Genomic DNA, 7,756 nt, shown 5'->3' on the forward strand with positions numbered 1-7,756 from the left:
TCCAGCTCAGTTAGTTTTGCTTAGAGTAGATTGTTGAAGAGCGGGCCAGGAGGACGCTCCAAGCATTCCTCATAGGGTCTGATGGTTGGGAGCTATAGCAATCCACTCTTGTTACTAGTTTTATGGATACTAATCCTTTTTTTTCTTCTTCTTTTTTATAGTGTATACAGTAAAATGGGGTATAATATATTAAGACCTACTAAGACAATATAGACCAGTCTACTGATCACGTGCCCCCCCACTCTATTAGACAGAACCATGAACTCTATCAAGAGCAGCTCTACGCTCTGGAGCCTGCTGGCATCTACTAAAATCAATGGCCACTGTGTAACGCTTCATTGTCTCGGTAGCAGCTATAAGCAATCCCATTGCAGCTCCCCTGATGATAACAGCTGATCCTGCGGCTCGGACCCCCCCAAGATAAGCTTTTCTCCAGGGGGCTCCATCTGATAGGCGGTTATTTATGACAGACAATTCTTCTATAATACATAGCTGCGGCTAAAGGTGTCTCTATTCAGAATACATAATTCCTCCTTTCACAGTGACAATTGTTCCCTCGGGCAGCAGGAACAGCCTTGGTCTTTGTGGATAGGTCACTATCAGCTTTGCTCCTGTGGACAATGTAATTCTCATACAATCTGTTTTATTAAACTGTTCAGACTCTGCCAAGCTATAATACGGGGTGAATACAGAGATATATAACTATTGGCCCTGGTTAGGCTCCATTAGGAGCACATGCTCCTGATTGTAAACTTACCTTGCCAAGCAGTATTTTCAACTGTATGTGTAGTGTCCCACTACATGTTTTTCTTTTCTTCTTACATCGTAGTAAAAGTGTCTCACTCTAGTGTCACAGGTTAGGATAGGAGGCCGCTGTTCCTTACTCCAACCACTAGATGTCACACTTTCACAGCACAGCTGCAGACAACACTAGGTCTGGCCACACACACACTTCCTTTATTGTAACCACTTCCTTTGAGTCAGCTAGTTAGTTAGTGCCTGGCTACAGGCTAGGTGGGATGTGTATATAGTTGTTCCTGGTAGCTAGCTACCTAACTGCCATGGGTAGCTAGACAAGAACTTTAGGAAAACCAGAGACAAGGGAGTCTCAACCCTTGCCTACACTATGGACATACTTGCTAAAACAGGACAGTCGACAGCCTTAGAGAATAGGGACAATATTCAATATTGTACCCGCAGTAGAGCACAGTGCCAGCAAGCCTCTCTCTACTGACAAGACACTCAGCTTTGCAGGAAGGGTTCAATAAGCCAGCTCCACCCAGAGCAGAGATCTGGGACATGTATTACCCCAGTAGGACAGAAACCTGACACTGTGGGGCAGAAGGCGGTTAGGTGAGATAACTGAGACTCATCCATACGTAAGTATGAGGATACTTTCAACACTAAAGAGACACCATATCCCGGCACATAGTACATTAGGCAAGGGCCCTTCTATCCGGTCCCTGACTGAGCAATTAAAGAAGTACTATTACAGTGTATGACTATTATCTAGTTACCTTTAGGAGGCACTATTACTTTCAAGGATACCACAGAGGCTACAACAGGATACTACAGATTTTGTGTAGAGGTTTGGGGGATTGGTCTTGTCATGAATGCAACTTTGGCGCAGTCCTCGGTGCGTAAGGTACGACCGAGACTGTGCTTTTGGCCATGATTCTGCACTTTTATGTTTGTATTTCATTTATGTCTGAACCTGGTCTGAACACTGTCTTATTCCAGCCCTTGCTGGGTGGTGATTAGCAGGCTTCCACCACACCCGTGTCCACCTGTGTAGCTCTCTGGCAGGTTCAGAGTTAAGCTTTCTTGCTCTGGTTTCTGTGATTGAGGGATCTTATAGCCAGTCAGTTTCCTTGTTGTCAGCTGTGTATGCTCTGCAGTCAGGAGGCTGCTCCAATGGGATTCTGGACCGGGCTCTGATTCACTATAAGTTGTTCTCAGTATCCCAGATCATTGCTGGTTATTCAGTATTGCTTCCCTGTCCTGCATTCCAGCTCTGCCTGCATCTATCTGTGTTTCCTCTGGTTTTCTGTCCCTTGCCTTGTTTTCTGACTACCCTTGCTTGCTGCCTGCCCCTGACCATATTGCCTGTTATTCGACTACCCTTTTGGATCCTGATTTTGTACTTTTGCTGCCAGACTGTTGTGACCCGGATTGCTGACCATTCTTCATTGTGTTTTGTCTGTCTGTCTTGTCTTTGTGTCCCACCTAGCCAGTGCAGGGACTGACGCCCAGTTGCTCGCCGCCATTTTAGGGCGGAGTGTGGCAAGTAGGTAGAGGACAGTGGGCGGGGCTGAGCTTAGGGCTCACTGTCTTGTCTTGTCCTGCTGTCCGGATCCTAACAGAATAACCAGCCCCACTAATACTGCCCCCCTCTGTTATGGCTACAGTCAAAGATCTTGCTACCCAAGTGGAGGGGGTGTCAGGCCTGGTGGTCAAGCTGGCCAACCAGGTTAATCAGCTAATGGACTCTGACCTTGTTACTAAAATGGAGGCTTTGTCAGTCTTGGTAGTGGACCTAGTTAAACAGGTCCAGATTCTTTCTCAAAATCAGGCTGAAGCAGTAGTAGCGCCCCCGGTGGTTGTTAAACCTTCCAAAACCACAATGTTGCTCCCTGACCGCTTTTCTGGCGACCGTGACAAATACGAGACATTCAAAAATTCTTGCCTATTATATTTTCGTCTCAACCACTTCCCTACACAGCAAGAGAAAGTGGGTATTGTTGTCTCACTGTTGCAGGGAGATCCCCAGGCTTGGGCCCTCAGGCTCTCTCCTGAGGCTGAGGAGTGGAGCAATTTAGAGAATTTTTTTCAGTCTCTAGGAGCCATCTATGCCCAACCTGATCATGTGGGCCTAGCTGAGACACATTTACTGACCATTCGTCAGGGCAAGAGACCTGTTGAGGATTATTGTGCTGAGTTTAGGCGCCATAGTATAACAACCGGGTGGTGTGAGGCCGCGCTTAAAGCACTGTTTAAGCAGGGGATATCTGATGGTATTAAGGATGCCTGGACAGGTCATCCAGAGCCACCTACCCTAAAGCAGGCCATGGCTTTGGCGGTACGCATAGACCGCAGGCTCAGGGATAGGCAAAAGGAGAAAGCAGGTCCTGACTTTTCTAAACCTTCTGTCTCTCCATCTCTCTTTTTGAAAAAACCTGTCCCTCCCCATGATTATATCGAGGATGAACCCATGCAGTTGGGAGTTATGGGCTACGAGACCAGAAGGGAACACAGTAGGCGTTATGCACTTTGCTTTTACTGTGCCGACAGTACTCATTTCATCAACTACTGCCTGAAACGTCCCCGGCGACAAGGTCATCAGCGTCCAGGTGACAACCAGGAGAGTCACCTGGGCGCACAGGTACTTCTAGGTGGTATGGATATGCATGGTTCCTCTGCTGAACCTAGTGTGAAATCTATGTGTCCAGCCAAAAATGACACTGTAATTTTGAATAATTGCAAAGCTGAGTCTGTGTCTGATGCCAGTAGCATAATTGGTGATATCGAGCCTGTCAGTGAACCTTTAGTTAGTCACCTGGATGCTTGCGCTGATGAGTGGGAGACTGACAGTGACATCTCCAGTGACATTGAAACATGTGTTGTAAGAGGTCATTTTCCACCCACTCCTGGTATGTCTAATGAGGGTCCGGTGGCCCCTCATAAAAGGGGGGGTACTGTCATGAATGCAACTTTGGCGCAGTCCTCGGTGCATAAGGTACGACCGAGACTGTGCTTTTGGCCATGATTCTGCACTTTTATGTTTGTATTTCATTTATGTCTGAACCTGGTCTGAACACTATCTTATTCCAGCCCTTGCTGGGTGGTGATTAGCAGGCTTCCACCACACCCGTGTCCACCTGTGTAGCTCTCTGGCAGGTTCAGAGTTAAGCTTTCTTGCTCTGGTTTCTGTGATTGAGGGATCTTATAGCCAGTCAGTTTCCTTGTTGTCAGCTGTGTATGCTCTGCAGTCAGGAGGCTGCTCCAATGGGATTCTGGACCGGGCTCTGATTCACTATAAGTTGTTCTCAGTATCCCAGATCATTGCTGGTTATTCAGTATTGCTTCCCTGTCCTGCATTCCAGCTCTGCCTGCATCTATCTGTGTTTCCTCTGGTTTTCTGTCCCTTGCCTTGTTTTCTGACTACCCTTGCTTGCTGCCTGCCCCTGACCATATTGCCTGTTATTCGACTACCCTTTTGGATCCTGATTTTGTACTTTTGCTGCCAGACTGTTGTGACCCGGATTGCTGACCATTCTTCATTGTGTTTTGTCTGTCTGTCTTGTCTTTGTGTCCCACCTAGCCAGTGCAGGGACTGACGCCCAGTTGCTCGCCGCCATTTTAGGGCGGAGTGTGGCAAGTAGGTAGAGGACAGTGGGCGGGGCTGAGCTTAGGGCTCACTGTCTTGTCTTGTCCTGCTGTCCGGATCCTAACAGGTCTAGTCTGGAGTAACATAGTGTTTAGCTGTTTGTTACCCTATTTTTAAACCCAGGGGCATAACTACCCCCATAGCTTCTGCAGTACACAGGGCTCCTAGAGCCATCATTATTTGGTGAACCCTGTCGCCGAGCAGGCCTCCTAGGAGCTGCAAGTGTCCCTTCAACTGCAAATATTCCTGACCAGTGCTTGCAGTTCTGACTACATTGACAGCTTAGTGTTCAGTCAGGGTGAAGGGGGCCCAATCAGCCATTTTTTTTAGTTACGCCCCAGTTTGAACTTGTAAAAATAGCACATTCTTGGCAGTCTAGTTGTGTGGTGTACCCCCAGGGTGTTGTGTGGCTGGTCATTCGCTAAGTAATGAGGTGTGACTCCACTCCAGTGGTGGTTGGCCAAGATACAGCCGTACCTTGAGGTGTTATATTGTGACGTCAGTGCTGGTTGGGCACACAGGTGTGATGGCATGCCTGCTTTTATTTTACAAGGCCAGTTGAACCCTTTGCCCCTGTGGTCAGTGTCCTGCCGGGCTGCTACGGGGTCCCTTGGGTTAGTGAAAGCACGGATGGCCAGAGCGGTGTAGTGACCCTCCCGGACTATAGGACCCACCACCCACAGAAAGGGGAAATGTCCCAAGGTTGCGGTGTGAGTTGTGTCGGTGTAAGGTGAAAGATCACAGAGTCTCTTTATCATAAATAAAGCTGTTCTTTACTGGAAAATGCTTGCAGTAGGTTACAAGATTATAACGTTTCTCTTGATAAAGCACTAGATAATACATGTGATAACACTTGGTAGACAGATACTTGGTAATACAGCAACGAATCTGTGACAGGAATAGAGTGTTGAATATAGTTGTACTGACTGAGTAGCTTGTAGAGTGATGCAGAGAAGCAGAGTAGCAGAGAGGAGGATGTCGTGAGAGTCTCAACCCAAGTAGTGTTGTGCTCTGCTGGGATGTTGGAGGATGAGTTAGAATACTTAGAAGAAGGAGAAGAAGAACACCTGTGCCCGTGTATTGACCTTGATTAGTCTTCACACCACCTTATACCCACTAGACTCGGCTGAACCTTCCTAGAGGGTAACACAGGCCCCAGACCTTGTTACCTGGGATGAGCGGAATGCTGAGGGTTCCCTGCTCACAACCGCACTGCGATATAGAGTTCCTAGGCTTACTGCAACTTTGCTCTATCTGGATCAGTTCCTAGTTTCTGTGGCTTATGTGGATACTGTCCTGCTCTGTTACTCTCCTTGTCCTCTGCGTGGGTTGAGGTTGTCTCTGACTTGTCCTCTCCTGGAAGGGGCTTAACACTGCATAGTGTTGTGTAGCATCACTTAGAAGAAACTGTTAGCGGTGTACTGTCTTGCTTCCTATCCATACGGGCTCTAGCTAAGACTGACTTCGAGGGTATGGGGACCTGGCAGAGGGCCAGGGCCCAGAGAGGACCACTGTAGAGAGCTATCTAGCTTGCATCTTTCCTCCACAATGTTCAACACGAAAGACCCATGCACTTCCTTCACCCAAGTGACTTCCTATCTCCCAGCATCTAAGGTGCGCTGTGAGGGAGTGAAGAGTGCAAACAGAAGAAGTAAAGAGGTGATAGGAGAGAAGAAGTACAGATTCCTGTTGGTCCTCAGATCCATGTGACATCCAAAGAAACAATAACCCTTTACACACTTCAGCTGTGCAGCATCTTAACATACATATCTAATACAGCAACATCTAGTGGCGAAACTTTATTACTACCTCCATCACCACACAAGTACAATAAGTACAGGCTTTTACGAAGGGTGTATATAATAGTAACACTTGTGGTAGGACAGTTGTATTTCTTATATTATGATTTCCTAAGAGGCTTTCTAAAGCTTCTGAATTGCAGGATGGGACGTCTCCATATATTATATATATTTATATTTATATATTTCGCCTGAGCCACTCCATCTAACTCTATGAGCGAGCTGTACTTAGTTACCTCCATTATGTTCCACAGAGATAAATGGAGCAGCAGTGCACATGTCTGACCTCTGCTCAGATCTCAGGTGACCCCTATTTAGTGATCAGTAGGGGTTCCAGCTCCCAGACCCCTCTCTCAGGCACTAAGCTTGCATTCAGCCATATATATATTTTTTGTTTATTATATTCATACAATATACTTATGTAAGACAATGCCACACAAAAAGCACCATAGATAGTTCCACAGTATGCTAACGGAAGCTACAGACTCTGTACATTCAGCCATCACATATACATGAGGCCTAAATCCCTTGAAACGTCTTACTGTATCTTCAGTAGGAGATCTCTATGTGACTAATAAGATGACTTAGGGTTATTACTGCCATTAATGATATAGGTGTAGCACGGCAATGGAATAATACTATGTGCTCGGCAGTCAATGACTCTCACATTGATTTGTATTCATTTTAACAGTGTGAAATCCTCCTAATTAAATCTGCTGTGATTCCATTTTCTTATAGTATAAGACAATAAAAAAGAGGCTGAAGGAGGGGTAAATACTTTCCATGGCGCACTACCTTATGATGAAAGTCGTATCATTATATCTTAATAGTCTGGCAATGGGATGAAGGGAAATTGTATAACCACGCTGATCAGATGTTCCCTGTATCCCGCCACTCTTACCTTTGCCGTGGATACCGGAAAGATGTTCAAATCTGTAATCTTCAGTTTCTGTACCAAATTCCACAACGGGGAAGCATTACAAAAATGGCGTTAAAAAAAAAATAAATTCTCTGATTCTTGTACAGTGTAATCTAAGACTAGACAGTCTGATCATGAACTAGGCTATTTACACATTCCGTGATTATGCTCCGTGCACGGACAATGTTCTACAGGCAGGAATCACAGAACTTCCGGCAGCATAAGTCATGCTGATGCTGGGAACCCCGAAATAATTTTAATGTTATTGCTACTGTACTGGTACAGCCGCTCAACTGTATCAGTACAGTAGCACAAAGACTGAAACTGTTTCAGAGCTCCCGGCATCATCATGAATTATGATGCTGGGAGTACTGTGATTCCGGTCCGTAGCACATTGTCCGTGTTTATGGACAGTGCATGAGACGTGTGAATTATATTTCTGGTTCGTGAGAACCAGAATGATCGGCGTCGGATTCCCGCTGTCTGCTCGCTCCGTGCAGCAGGTGGATACCTCCTAAGGAATGCCTGGAAAACTGGGATACAGCCATTGGCATTGGCTGTATCCTAGTTTTCCAGGCGTTCCTTAGGAGGTATCCACCCGCTGCACGGAGCGAGCAGACAGCGGGAATCCGACGCCGATCATTCTGGTTC

General features: G+C 46.4%; 1 protein-coding gene across 1 annotated transcript in view; it reads right to left on the bottom strand.

The window, feature by feature from the left end:
- The window catches only part of OLFM2 (olfactomedin 2), a 309,721-nt gene extending 302,599 nt beyond the window's left edge, over nt 1-7,122 (bottom strand). Inside the window, exon 1 of the mRNA XM_069972451.1 lies at nt 7,088-7,122. The gene's annotated coding sequence lies outside the window, so the exon portion shown is untranslated. The remainder of the gene's footprint in view (nt 1-7,087) is intronic.
- Between the last annotated feature and the right edge of the window lie 634 nt (nt 7,123-7,756).

This window comes from Dendropsophus ebraccatus, chromosome 1 (genome assembly GCF_027789765.1).
Source record: "Dendropsophus ebraccatus isolate aDenEbr1 chromosome 1, aDenEbr1.pat, whole genome shotgun sequence".
NCBI lineage: Eukaryota > Metazoa > Chordata > Amphibia > Anura > Hylidae > Dendropsophus > Dendropsophus ebraccatus.